The 15,138-nt window shown below is 49.0% G+C and overlaps 1 protein-coding gene across 1 annotated transcript in view; it reads right to left on the minus strand.

Moving 5' to 3' along the window:
- LOC124550868 (serine/threonine/tyrosine-interacting protein-like) overlaps positions 1-15,138 on the minus strand; it is a 78,878-nt gene that overhangs the window by 50,737 nt on the left and 13,003 nt on the right. The gene's annotated exons all lie outside the window — the stretch shown is intronic.

Raw genomic sequence — 15,138 nt, forward strand, 5'->3', positions numbered from 1 at the left:
CGACACATTCACCCATTTAAGTTTCATTTCCTTTATAAGCTGTAAGCTGGCTGCTCTGGAAAAAGGAGTCAGGACTTGTCCCAGCAGCCAAGATGGCGTGAGCTGATCGTGAGCTTATGCTCTGAGCATCCTCTGGTCACAGGCCACGTGAAAGTGTGCAGACAGTGTACTAATAGCTCAAAAGACAATGTCTGTGAGAGTTTGATTTAGGTATTTACTACCAAAACTTATTTACAACAAGTTACCAATTTAATGTACAGGGAAATGTATTGGCAGCAGTGCCTCTAATAAATTGTATGAAAGGGAAGTATAACTTAACCAATACACTGACAGTATGACGTCAGCTATGCTCAAGCTCAAAACGCAACATGCGATGTCTCATTTCCTTCTATAATAATGCTAAATGTATTAACAATTTCCAAAACCAATTTTACTGAGCACCAAATTTACTAAAGACACAAAATTAAGAGGAAGTTCATTTTAGTTCCATAAAATTATATTTTCTTAGACATATTATATTTCACATTTTTTGTCCCTGCAGTTTTCTTTCACACAGAAACACCACTTAGCAGTTTTACCATCTTATGCCGTTCACTCAAAACTTTAAAATATTTCTTTGTTCTTAACCGTGTGTCAGCTTCCATTATGTAAGGAACACTTCTGATACCTTCTGAACAATTAAAAATATTTTAGACTTTTATATAAACCTACTGTGACATCGTCGGATTCTACTCTGCAAACTAAAATGCTATGGCATCCTTCTTGTAAGGGTAGCCTTACCTTCATAACAGAAAGCAAAATGTCTCATTGACAGGATGCCACAGGCATAAAACTGATCTCAGAACGGGGAACACAACATGTGGAATCCCACAAGGATCAGTATTGGATCCACTTTTCTTCCTGACCTACATAACTGATCCTCCAATGGCTTTAAAGGGCAGTTCATAAACTGTAATGTGTGCTACATAATCATATTAATCAAGAGTCTAAACTCAAACGTACAAGAGAACGCTCAGACAATAGCTGAACAGGCCTACAAGTGGTTCACAGGTAACAGTACAAGTCCCAATCTAACAACGATTCATGTAACGGTTATCGGTGGACTGGATTTGTGACTGCATTATAGTGCAGTTCCGGTGTACATCATACAAGGTGTCCCAGGAGTAATGGTCAATATTCAGAGATTTAACAGGAACAATTATTTGAAGCAAAAAAAGTCTAATAAATATGACCTCTATAATGCATACCTTAACAGCTACGAGTAGTTGTTCAGTAAATGAGATGCATTTCACAACAGCAAAGAACATTTACTTACAGGTCTTAATTAAACATGGACTCTAAGGTGCATTCCAGAATGATGGTGTTGAGCCAAAACTCTTGTCTTTTCACATTCTATTTTATGTTCATTTTCTATGCAACTGGCAGCCATGGTCAAGTTCTCAAGTTTCCATTGTTTTGTGTGTCATGTATCGTTTCTCCCGTGTATGTGGTACATTTACACGTGTCAAACTATTCACACTGTTGCTGAGTGCTGTGCAGAGTTTTCACGACATATCAAACAAAAGGAACTTGAGAAGTTGATCACAGCTAAACAATGCCTAGAAAATATGCATAAAATACAATTTGAAAAGATGCGAGTTTGGGCTCAAACACCACCATACTGGGATTCTATTATCAAATAAGTGGCCAAAAATAGAAAAAAAGCAACAATTTCAACAGAGACTACAGGTACACACATAGTAGTGTGTGGAGGGCTTTAGGCATTGAGCGAAAGCGAAGATATAGGCTCAACAGTTGTAGGGACACAGGAGTGGCCACTCGCACCACTTTATACATCACTGCTGGAAGCTGCTCAACTTGCCTTCTGTGCATGCATCACTCCAGCTCTCTCTGGAAGGTTCCAGACACTACCGTTACATCCACACAAGCAAATTACCATGCCAGCCTCAGCAGTCAGTTATTTTAATTCCCGATGATGATGGCGGCAGAGACAGCTGTCGAAATCGTAAATTGTGAAGATTTTACTGGTGGGTTTAAAAAGCTTCCCAAATGCACCTATTTGATAAACCAACTCAAATGACAAGCAAATAATAACATTACAGTAGTTCCAAATAAAATTCTGCACTGCACTACAGTAAATAAAAGACACCAGGCATCAAAGATGACATGCTAAGTTGCACACAGAAGGGGAAGGGATCGCAGGATACGTGTGGGAACAGAGAAGAACGCTGTCTAGTGGAGTGTGCAGGGGCTAGATGGAGACATGACAAGACTGCCAACATTCATGCTAGTGGACAGATGGTCGGTAGTCATACCAATATAAAAAGCTGTGCTACAATTGCAGCAAATCTGGTATATGACATGGCTGCTTTCACAGTTGACTCGGCCTCTGCTGGGGTAGGATAAGCATGTGACAGGACAGGAATAGGAAATGGTGGGTGATCAGATTGGGCAGGTCTTGAACTTGGGTCTTCCACAGGGATATGATTCTTGTGGCAAGGGATTGGGATTGGAAGTGGCATAGGGATGGAATAGGGTCCTGTCAAGGTTGAGTGGTTGACAGAACGCCACTTGAGCAGGGGTGGGAAGGCTCTTGGGTAGGATGTCACTCGTTTCATGATGCAATTGTAGGTAATCAAAGCCCTGGCAAAGGATGTGGTTCAACTGTTCCAGTCTACAGTGGGTTTGGGTGATGAAGGAGGCACACATTTGTAGCTGGTTCTTTGGGGTGGTCGGAAGGTTGCAGGTGTGTAGGGGAAATGGCAAGGGAGATCTATTTGGGGTCTAGGTCTGGGGGATAGTAACTGACTGAAGTCCTCTGGAGACCTTCAGCATACTAAACAAGAGAGTTCTTGTCATTGCAGATACACTGTTGCTGGGTGACAGACTATGCGGGTGGGAGTTTTTGGTGTGGAAGGGATGACAGCTGTCTAAATGCAGGTAGCTGGATTTCATCTGGACAGAGGTGTGGATGGAGCCATCAAAGAGGAGGTGGTCAATGTCTAGGAAGGTGGCCGACTGAATTGAGAAGGATCAGATGAAGGTGATGAGAGAGTAGGTACTGAGGTTATGAAGGAATGAGGATGGAGTGTCTTGGCCCGGAGTCCACATCATGATGATATCATCAGTGAACCTGAACCACACCAGGAGTTTGGCGTTTTGGGAGGCTAGGGAAGTCTCCTCTAAATGTCACATAAACAGGTCGGTATAGGAGGGCTGCCATGCCGGTACCTATGCTGTGCCACAAATTTATTTGTATACCTTCCCTTCAAAGGAGAAGAAATTGTGTGTTGGGTTGAGGTTAGTAAGGTTCATAAGAAATGAGATCATGGGTTTGGAGTCAGAAGCACGTTGGCAAAAGCAGTGTTCAATAGAGGCAAAACTGTTGGCATGAGGAATGTTTGTGTATCGGGAAGTGATGTCTACAGTGACGAGCGGGGATCCGTGAGGTAAAGGGTTGGGAATGGTGGACAGTTGGTGAAGAAAGTGGTTGGTATCTTCTGACGTGGGAGGCTAGATTTCGGGGAATTGGTTAGTGGTGTTGGTCAATGAGTGGGGACATAATAACCAGCTACAATGGTGCGTCCCAGATTTTTGGGGACTACATCCTAACACCATACTACTACTACTACTACATAAATCCGTGACACAGACATGGGTCCCACATGGCAGCTCCTACGCAAGCCTGTTTATGGCCCATCTAGTGGAGACCTTCCTTGCCTCCCTAGCCTGGCTCAAGTTTATTGACATCTTCATGATCTGGACTCAAGACGAAGACACCCTATTCTAATTCCTTCATAAACCCAACACCACATCTCCCATCTGCTCCACATGGTCCTCCACAACCCAGTATGCCACCTTCCTGGCCAATGACTTCCTCCCGTCTGATGACTGCATCCACACCTCTGTTCACATTAAATCCAGCAACATCCATAGTACCTGCTGTTTGCTGTAATCCCTTCCATATCAAAAAATGCCTCCCATACATCCTGGATATCACTTGTATCTGCAGTGACAAGAACTCCTTTGTATAGTATGCTGAAGGTCTCACTGAGGCCTTCACAGAGAGGCACTATCTCCCAGACCTAATCCCCAAAACAGATCTCCCATGGCATTTCTCCATATACCTCCAATGCTCCACAAGAACCAGCTACGAACAAGTGCCTTTTGTCACTCAATACCAGCCCGGACTGGAACAAATGATCCACATCCTTTGTCAGGGCTTTCATTACCTATCAATATACCCAAAAAACGAGCAACATCCTACCCTAGGTCTTCCTCATGTCTCTTAAAGCGGTATTTCACTGCCCACCCAAACTCCACAGCATACTAATCCATCTGTATAATACCCCAACCCCAAACCCTTGCCACAGGGAGCGTATCCCTGTGAAAGACCCAGGTGAAAGACCTGCCCAATTCACCCACTCAGCACTTCCTATTCCAGTTCTGTCACAGGTTTATCATAACCCATCAGCGGCTGGGCCACCTATAAAAGCAGCCATATTATATATCAGCCCTACTGCTATCATTGGACAGCTTTTTATATTGGTATGACTACCAACCTACTGTCCACCAGGATGAATGGCCGTTGCCAAACTGTGGCCAAGAGCAAAGTGGACCAACGGCACAGCATTCAGCTTAACAGATACTTTATTTCCATGACTGCTTCACAACCCAGGTTATCTCGATCCTCCCCTAATCCGGATTATCTCTTCCCTCCCTCCACCAGCAGCTTTTCTGAACTATGCAGATGGGAGTTATCATTTCAACACATTCTCCACTTCTGAAATTTTCCCTGCCTCAACCTACAGTAACATACTGTTCCCACACCCTCAACCCAACAGTTTCTGCACCGCTCTGATCTACCATCTCCTCCCAATTCATGTCACCTCACCCTAACTGTGTGCCACCCTCTGCCAATGTACTCGCCTGCCTTTCCCCTTCCCCGTTCATTTTCTCCACTCCCTAACACCTGCCCAATATCATCTCCATCCCTCACAGCCTCCCAATGCTGCACCTTGCAGTCTTGTCATGCCTCATCTAGTACCTGCACTATACCCTCCCTTCCACTTCCCCGCCTCCTCCAGACTGTTGCTTTTGTTCAATTTGACAGCTGCACTCTGATCTAAGCTGCCGGAGGTGGCTGTGAAGTGTGCAGAAGGTGTGTTTTCTTTTGTGAAGAAGGCTTTAGATGAAACCTATATATGTAACAGTTTTTTCATTGTCCCTGTCTGCAACTCAGTGTGTCATATTTATGGTGAGTAGCAATCTACCATTTTCCTTATATTGTTGATATTCCAACCATGTGCTTCCACTGTTTTATTACTGATGGAAGCAATTCATGGTGAAAATAAACCTTAAATTATTGTGTGATGCCTTGATCCAGTGGGTGAATTAATTCTTATTTGCTTTAAGACAAAACAATTTTTTTTCAAATCTCCTCACAATGACAGCAGGTGAATGAGCTGGCCAGTGATCGAAGACTAGTGGAGCTGTTTCTCTCAGCTTAAGTCATCACAGGTGTCAGACATCATCTAACCATCTAATGGTACCGTAACGATGACATGTTTACACGCTTTATGTCTCTCGGGCTGGATTTTACTTTTGTCTCTATAAATATGTTTCAGCTTACAAACACTCAATTTCTGCCAAAAAAAAAAAAAAAAAAAAAAAAAAAAAAGAGTGCAGCACCAAAAAATAATCAATGTAGAGATAAAATTTCAGGAATACATTTGTCTAGGTAACTTATTTAAGTGATTAACATTGCAAGATCACAGGTCAATGCAAGTGCGAGGTAAGCCACTGCAAATGTGAAGTGCTGGCACATTTTTTTTTTTTTTTTTTTTTTTTTTTTTTTTTGGGGGCGCAAAACTGCTGTGGTCATTAGCACCCAGTCTGTGACTTAGGAAACGGTAAAAAATGAAATTGGAAAGCAGCAGCAATGGGAACGAAACTCAAAAAATTGGAGAAACTAAAAGCAGAAGGAAAGCTTAAAAATCCACTACAGAAAGGGGTTGGTTGTCCCCAAAAAGAGCTTCAAATGACTGACGTCATCTCACTGACACTAATAAATTCGAGAACGCAATCGGTCGAGCACATGTCATCTGCTAAAATGGACGATATATCAGGCGACAGCTGTAGATGGGCGTGTAATGGAGTAAAATAGGGGCACTTAATTAAAAGGTGTCTTACCGTCCACAGCTGAGAGCAGTGGGGACAGAGTGGGGGAGGATCGCCGCTTAAAACATGTCGATGGCTAAAAAGACAGTGCCCTATCCGGAGTCTAGTTAAAATTACCTCCTCCCAACGACGCGTTCGGGAGGAAGAGGTCCAAGCACAGGGAAGAGCTGTCACGTCCCGCAATTTATTATGGGGAAGTGTCGACCAATGTGCGTGCCATAAAAGAACAACACTACAACATAAAACACTCCGTAGATCGGCGAAGGGAATCGATCGAATAGCTGGCCGAAGAAGAGAGACTGCAGCCTTGGCCGCTATATCGGCCGCCTCATTGCCACAGATACCAACGTGTCCTGGGAGCCAGAGGAACGCCACAGAGACGCCCCCCGCCCCCCAAACGGAGCAAGCGCAGGCAGTTCTGAATCCGGTGGACCAACAATATAGGCACTCCCTACACCTAACGATGTTTTCGAGCCATCAGTGTAAATAAATGTGGCTTCCTTCATTTGTGCACATAGAGCAGGAAATGCCCGACGATAAACAAGTGAAGGGGTACCACCATTGGGAAATTGACAAAGGTCACGGAGCAGGCAGATCCGGGGATGGAGCCAAGGTGTTGTTTTTTATTTTTTTTTGTTGGGTTTTAAGGGCGCTCAACAACTGAGGTCATTAGCGCCCAGTCACAATTGTTAGAGCACATAGAATCTAGTAAAACTCAAGGGGAGGGGGGGGGGACACCAGAAAAGTCCTTACAAAGATGCAGATAAAATAAGTAAAAGAGTTAGATGTCTTTGGACAAGCCAGTCAAAGTTATAAAACGAAGAACACGAGCAGCTGCTCGAGCGTCATCCGCTAAAACATCCGGTAAAGTAGATGGCAGGGACAGGACAATACGAGATTGACTAAAGCGGGGACACGACAATAAAACATGGCACATTGTTAATGCTTGACCACAAGGACACTGCGGGGCTGGGTCACCGGAGAGCAGGTAGCGGTGGCTAAACCGGCAATGTCCAATCCGCAACCTGGTCAAAAGGATCTCTTCTCGCCGAGATGGTCAGGAGGAGGTTGTCCAAGCAGTTGGGAACGGTTTTACTGCCCGGAGCTTGTTTCCTTGAAGGGATGACCAAGTATCCCACCACGACGTCACAAGCCTCTTACAAACAACGGGACACAATGGGAGGCTGGCCGAGGCAGGAGGACAGCAGCCTCATTCCCAGGCACTCCTACATGTTCGGGAACCCACAGAAAGCTGACAGGAGAGCCATCATCAGCGAAAGAATGGACGGACTGCTGGATCCGTTGCACCAAAGGATGGACCAGATAGGGAGCTCCAAGGCTCTGAAGAGCACTGAGTGAATCAGAGCAGAGTACACACGATGAATGGCGGTGGCGGCGGGCATTCTGAATGGCCTGATGGAGAGCAAAAAGCTCGGCCATAAAGCTGGAACATTGGTCGAGGAGCCGGTATTTAAAGGTGACGGCCCCGACGACAAAGGCACAGCCGACACCATCGTCAATTTTGGAGCCATCGGTGTAAATAAAGATGTGACTGGCAAGTCGCGCACGAAGTTCGACAAACCGTGAGCAATACACTGCAGCCGGAGTACCCTCCTTCGGGAGCGAGCTGAGGTCGAGATAAATATGAACCGGAGCCTGGAGCCAAAGTGGTGTCGGGCTCTCACCCTCTCTGAAGGTGGTAGGGAGGGCAAAATCCAATTGTCGAAGCAGGCGACGGAAGCGGACTCCAGGGGGCAGCAGGGCAGACACATACAACCCGTACTGTCGGTCGAGAGAATCGGCGAAGAAGGACTGATAAGAGGGGTGATCGGGCATTGACAACAGCCGGCAGGCATACCGACAAAGCAGTACGTCGCGCCGGTAGGTCAATGGTAATTCGGCAGCTTCAGCATAAAGACTCTTGACGGGACTAGTGTAAAAGGCTCCGGTCGCAAGACGTAACCCCCGATGGTGGATGGAGTTGAGACGGCGTAAGAGGGATGGCCGAGCAGACGAGTAGACGAAGCTCCCATAATCCAGCTTTGATCGGACTATGGACCGATACAAGCGAAGCAGGACAGTGCGATCTGCTCCCCATGATGAACCACTAAGAACTCTGAGGACATTAAGGGAACATGTACAACGGGCCGCCAAATAAGAGACGTGCAGAGACCAACAAAGTTTCCTGTCCAATGTGAGCCCTAGAAACTTAGTTGTTTCTACGAATGGGAGAACAACAAGACCGTGATGTAAGGATGGTGGAAGGAACGCTTTATATCGCCAAAAGTTGATACAAACCGTCTTCTCTTCAGAGAACCGGAAGCCATTTGCCACACTCCATGAGAAGAGGCTGTCTAGACAACGCTGAAGGCAGCGCTCCAGGAGGCATGTTCTCTGGGCACTGCAGTAGATCGCGAAGTCATCGACAAAGAGAGAGCCTGAGACATTAGGTGGAAAGCAATCCATAATTGGATTGATCGTGATGGCAAAAAGGGCTACGCTCAAGATGGAGCCCTGAGGCACTCCGTTCTCCTGCAGGAAGACGTCGAACAATACGGAACCCAAAAGTACCCTACACTTTCGATCTGTTAAAAAGGAATCAATAAAAAGGGGCAGGCGACCGCGTAGACCCCACCTGTGCATACTGCGGAGGATACCTCCTCTCCAACAGGTATCATAAGCCTTCTCCAAATCGAAGAACACGGCTACCGTTTGGCGCTTTCGCAAAAAGTTGTTCATGATGAATGTCGACAAGGTCACAAGGTGGTCAACAGCGGAGCGGCGGCGATGAAAGCCGCATTGAACATTGGTAAGTAGCCGTCGAGATTCAAGAATCCAGACTAACCGAGCGTTAACCATGCGCTCCATCACCTTACAGACACAGCTTGTAAGAGAAATGGGGCGGTAACTAGAAGGAAGGTGTCTATCCTTCCCAGGTTTGGGTATAGGAACAACGACGGCGTCACGCCAACGCATGGGGACCTGACCTTCGGTCCAGACGCGATTGTAGGTGCGAAGAAGGAAGCTTTTGCCCGCCAGAGAAAGGTGTGCCAGCATCTGAACGTGAGTGGCATCTGGCCCCGGAGCAGAGGACCGGGACAGTTCAAGCGCACGTTCGAGTTCCCGCATAATAAAGGAGGCATTATAATTTTCCAGATTCAGCGAGTGGAAGGAAGGTCGCCGAGCCTCTTCTGCCTCTTTCCTGGGAAGGAAGGCAGGGTGGTAATGGGCGGAGCTTGAAACCTCCACGAAAAAGCGGCCGAAGGCTTTGGAGACAGCCACAGAATCAACAAGGACCTCAGGTAATGAGGTCAGGACCAGGTACCGAGGAGTGGGCCTTAAAGCCCGACAGCCGGCGCAGGCCACCGCAGACGACAGAAGAGGGAGTAAAACTGTTAAAGGAGTTGGTGAAAGAGGCCCAACAAGCTTTTTTGCTGTCTTCGATGACTCTACGGCATTGCGCTCGGAGTCGTTTGTATCCAATACAATTCGCCAACGTAGGATGGCTGCGAAAGGTGCATAAAGCACGTCGTCGAGCACGGATAGCATCTCTACAAGCCTCATTCCACCAGGGGACAGAAACGCGACGTGAAGAAGAGGTAGTATGAGGAATGGAATGTTCGGCAGCATTGATGATAACAGCCGTGAGGTATTCGACCTGACTGTCACAACTGAGAAAATCATGGTCCGGAAAGGCCGCCAGGGAGGAGTAAAGTCCCCAGTCAGCTTTCAGTATGTTCCAGCTCGAAGGACGTGGGGATGGGGTGTGGTGCAGGAGACGAACGATACAGGGGAAGTGGTCGCTCGAATAGGTGTCAGAAAGGACATACCACTCGAACCGACGGGCAAGAGTGGTAGAACAGATCGAAAGGTCCAAGTGGGAGTAGGTATGAGTAGAGTCCGAGAGCAAAGTCGGGGCGCCAGTATTGAGACACACAAGATTGAGATGGTTGAAGACATCCGCCAAGAGGCAGCCTCTTTGACAGGATGCAGGAGAGCCCCAAAGGGGATGATGGGCATTGAAGTCGCCAAACAATAAAAACGGCGGAGGAAGCTGAACAATCAGGTGCATCATGTCAGCCCGACTAACTGCGGATGACGATGGAGTGTAGACGGTACAAACTGAAAAAGTAAAGGCAGAAAGAGTAATACGGACAGCTATTGCTTGGAGTGGGGTGGTCAATGGGATGGGATGGTAACAGACATCGTCCCGAACGAGCAGCATGACCCCACCATGAGCTGGAATACCGTCCACAGGGGTGAGGTCATACCGCTCCGAGGTATAGTGGGTAAAGGCAATACGGTCAGTCGGGCGCAACTTGGTTTCCTGGAGACCAAGGACGAGCGGACAGTGCAGGCGGAGGAGCAGTTTTAATTCCTCCAGATTAGATCGAATACCTCTTATGTTCCAATGTAACAAGGCCATCACTAGTCAAAAAGTTGGGGGAACGAGACGGGGGAAGAGCTGGTCACCTCGACAGCCGCGGAGGGCCAGGTTTCGAGGGAACAATGCTACAACCGGCGGGAGGCAGATCCTGTTCCATCAAGTCGTCGCCAGCTGCAGCCGCTGTCCCGGGTAGCGTAGGAGGGGCAGCATCATTTGCCGATGAGAGGCCAGCTGAGCGTATGGCAGCAGAGCGTCCCGGCGAAACTGAGGACGGCCGGGAGCAGCGACTCACGGATGGAGCGTCACACGAAACGTGCCGGGGTGGAGAGGAGGATAGAGACTTCTTCTTGAAAGTCCGAGGAGGCACAGGGATTGTGGGCTGGACCTGAAGAAGGTCCTCATGCGCAGGGTCCGTTTTGGAACGCCGGACCTCGGAAGCCGGGGTCCGGAACGTTTCCCCGATGGAGGGGGAGGGGGGGGGGAGAGAAGGGTGGCCCCTGGGGCAGAGGGGGCGGGGGAGGAGGATTTGGAAGGGTGGGATTTGGGAGGCGGAGGTATAGACCCCGGATGGGGGGAGGAGGTGGATAGGGGTGAGGATACTGTGGAAGGAGTGGACACGACTGAGGCAAACGAAGTTGTCAACGTCACGGGATGGAGGCGGTCATACTTCTTCCTGGCCTCAGAATAAGAGACGATCCAAAGTTTTGAGTTCTTGAATCTTCTTATCCTTCTGATACGGGGGTCAGTCTAAGGATGTAGGCGAGTGGATGCCACGACAATTAACGCACCGAGGTGGTGGGGTGCATGTATGTTCCTCACGAAGAGGACGTCCACAATCGCCACAAAGGGGCTCAGCCTCACACCGTGACGACATGTGCCCAAAGCGCAAACACCGAAAGCAGCGCATAGGAGGCGGGACGTAAGGTCACACGTCACACCGGTAGCACATCACCTTTACCTTCTCCGGGAGAACGTCTGCCTCGAAGGCGAGGAAAAAGGCCCCGGTGTCGATGCAACGGTCTTTGGGGCCGCGCTGGACTTGCCGGATTAAATGCACGCCTCGGCACTCCAGGTTGGCCCAGAGCTCCTCATTAGATTGCAGCAGGAGGTCCTGATGAAAAATAACCCCCTGCGTCCTATTCAGTGCCAGATACGGGACAATGGACACTGGGATGTCCCCTAGTCGGTCGCACGCCTGGAGCGCCGCCGACTGCGTGGCAGAGGTGGTCTTTATAAGAACGGACCCCGAACGCATTTTACTGAGAGCCTCGATTTCCCCGAAGATGTCCTCGATGTGCTGAACAAAGAACATGGGCTTGGAGGTGGCGAACGTCCCCCCATCGGTCCAAGAACTGACCAAATAGCGGGGGAAGTACTTCGCCCCAAGCCGGCGGGCCTGTCCTTCCTCCCAGGGAGTGGCCAAGAGGGAAAGGGCAGGAGAACCAGAACCAGAGACAGTAACTTTCTTTTTAAAAGACTCGGCCCCAGAGCGACCTGATACATGTTGATGTTTCATCTGTGAAACGTCCGCCCCGATACCACCCACTCCGACCAGGGGCTCTCCCCACGGGCGCCACCCAGCCTCGGCAAGAGCCACCTGGCAGGATGACCGTTGCCGGGAGTCCTGATGCCCCAAGGAGACGGGCATCTACTCCTTGGCCGATGTGGGGAGGGTACAGCTCAGGTATCGGCAGTACGATCCCTGTGTTGTCAGGGGGCTACAACCTAGAGGGTACATGACAACCCCACCGCAATGGGCTGGCTACCGTGCTGGATTTCGGGTGCCATGGAAAGTCCATCATGATCGTAGGTGCAGATGGGGACGCACTATGGGCATAACTTGAACAACCCATCAGGCGTTTAGGCCCAATTTGAGGAATAGTGGGTATGGTTACAACGCCGTTACAATGCTGAGTGCCAAGGTCTTAGTGCACTGAGGACCAGTGGTACACCACGTAAGGCGTCCTTCCCCAAAAGGCTCGTACTTCTGTAGAATTTTGAAAAATGGAGGTCAAACCCCAAGGGGGACCATCACATGGAATGCCAAAACAGTTGAAACTCCTTTTAGTTGGCTCTTACGACAGGCAGGAATACCTCGGGCCTATTCTTACCCCGGACCCACAGGGGCGGGGGCGGGTGGGGGGGGTGGAGGGTGGGGGGGGGGGGGGGGGGTGGAGCCAAGGTGGTGCTGTACCCCAAGTTGTCAACAAGGTTTTAGTAAAGCAGAAGGAAAGAGAATGGAGCAGTTGACGGAAGCGGACTCCCGGTGGTATTAGGGAGGAAGGGCGGCCTGCATACCCTACATCCAAGGAGGCGTCGAAAAAAATGTCATGGGCCGGATTAGCAGGCGTGGAAGACAGATGGCTAGCATAACGACTCAGAAGGACAGCTCGCCGATTGGACAGCGAAGGTTCAGCAGTCTCAGCATAAAGGCTTTCCACAGGGGTGGTGTAAAAAGCTCCAGACACTAAAAGTAATCCACGGTGGTGGATAGAGTCGAGACGCCGAAGAATAGACAGCCGAGCAGAGGAGTAAACTATGCTTCCATAGTCCAATTTCGAGCGCACTAAGGCGCGATAGAGGCAGAGAAGGACCACTCGGTCCGCTCCCCAGGAGGTACCATTCAGGACACGGAGGGTGTTGAGGGATCGCAGACAGCGAGCTAAAAGATAGGAAACGTGGGAGGACAAGCACAGTTTTCTTCAAACATAAGACCCAAGAATTTAGCGACGTCCGAAAACGGAAGGTTGACAGGTCCTAGATGTAACGAGGGTGGAAGAAATGCCTTACGTCACCAAAAATTAACACAAACGGTCTTACTGGGAGAAAAACGGAAGCCGGTTTCGATGCTCCAAGAGTGAAGGCGATCGAGACATCCTTGAAGACTTCATTCAAGAAGGCTGGTCCATTGAGAGCTGTAGTAGATCGCAAAATCATCCACAAAGAGGGAGCCTGAGACATCAGGAAGGAGACAATCCACAATCGGATTAATGGCAATGGCAAACAGTACAACACTCAGCACGGAGCCCTGGGGTACCCCGTTTTCTCGGGAGAAAGTACAGGAGAGAGTGGTGTTCACCCGCACTCTAAATGTGCGCTCTGCCATAAATTCGTGAAGAAAAAGGGGCAGCCGACCTCGAAAGCCCCAAGAGAACAGTGTGCGGAGGATGCCTGTCCTGCTACAGGTATCGTATGCTCTCTCCAGAACAAAAAATATTGCTACTGTTTGGCGTTTCCAGAGAAAATTGTTCATGATATAAGTGGATAGAGCAACAAGATGGTCAACTGCAGAATGATGCTTTCGGAAACCGTATTGGGCAGGTGTTAAAAGACTGTGGGACTCCAGCCACCAAGCTAAACGGCAATTCACCATACGCTCCAAAACCTTACATACACTACTCGTGAGAGAAATGGGGCGATAGCTAGAGGGGAGATGTTTGTCCTTTCCAGGTTTCGGAACAGGAACAACGATAGCTTCCCGCCATCGTCTGGGAAAAGTACTGTCGGTCCAAATTCGATTATAAAGGCGAAGGAGGTAAAGCAGACTGTGGTATGATAAAAGCAGCAACATTTGGATGTGGATACCATCCGGTCCTGGGGCGGAGGAGCGAGAAGAAGAGAGTGCATGTTGGAGTTCCCGCATGGAGAAAACAGTATTGTATCTTTCGCGATTTTGAGAGCAGAAAGCAAGAGGTCGCACTTCCGGTGCACGTTTCTTCGGGAGAAACGCTGGCGGGTAATTTGAAGAGCTCGAAATCTCAGCAAAGTGTTGACCCAATGAGTTAGAAATTGCGATGGGGTCCACTAATGTATCATGCGCGACAGTGAGCCCAGAGACCGGGGAGAAACTAAGCGTGCCTGAGAACCGTCGAATCCGTCTCCAAACTTCCAAGGAGGGAGTGAAGGTGTTAAATGAGCTAGTAAAGAATTCCCAGCTTTCCTTCTTGCTATCGCGGATGACGCGACGGCATCACGCTCGGAACTGCTTATAGCGGATACAGTTGTCCAAAGTAGGATGGTGGCGGAAAACGCGAAGAGCACATCGCCGCTCATGTATTGCGTCACGGCATGCCACGTTCCACCAAGGAAATGGGGGGCGCCGGGGCAATGCGGAGGTGCGTGGTATTGAACGTTCCGCAGCTGTAAGAATAACGTCTGTAATGTGTGTGACATCATCGTCGACGCTAGGAAAGTGACGGTCATCAAATGTCGCTAGAGACGAAAAAAGTGTCCAATCGGCTTGGCCAAACTTCTAGCGTCACGGGCACATATATGGCTGTTGAGGCTGCAGTCTAAGGACACATGGAAAGTGGTCACTCGAGTGTGTATCATCAAGGGCGAACCATTCGAAGCGCCGAGCTAGCTTAACAGTACCGACCAGAAGGTCCAAATGAGAGAAATTTGTCGTGGAGGCAGACAAAAATGTAGGGTCCCCAGTGTTGAGGCAAACTAGATCCGCTTGGTGGAAGACGTCTAGCAATAGTGAGCCATGCGGACAAGGATGTGGAGATCCCCAAAGCGGGTGGTGGGCATTGAAGTCTCCAACCAGCAAATAGGGGGGGGGGGGGGTG

The sequence above is a fragment of the Schistocerca americana genome, chromosome 9 (assembly GCF_021461395.2).
Source record: "Schistocerca americana isolate TAMUIC-IGC-003095 chromosome 9, iqSchAmer2.1, whole genome shotgun sequence".
NCBI lineage: Eukaryota > Metazoa > Arthropoda > Insecta > Orthoptera > Acrididae > Schistocerca > Schistocerca americana.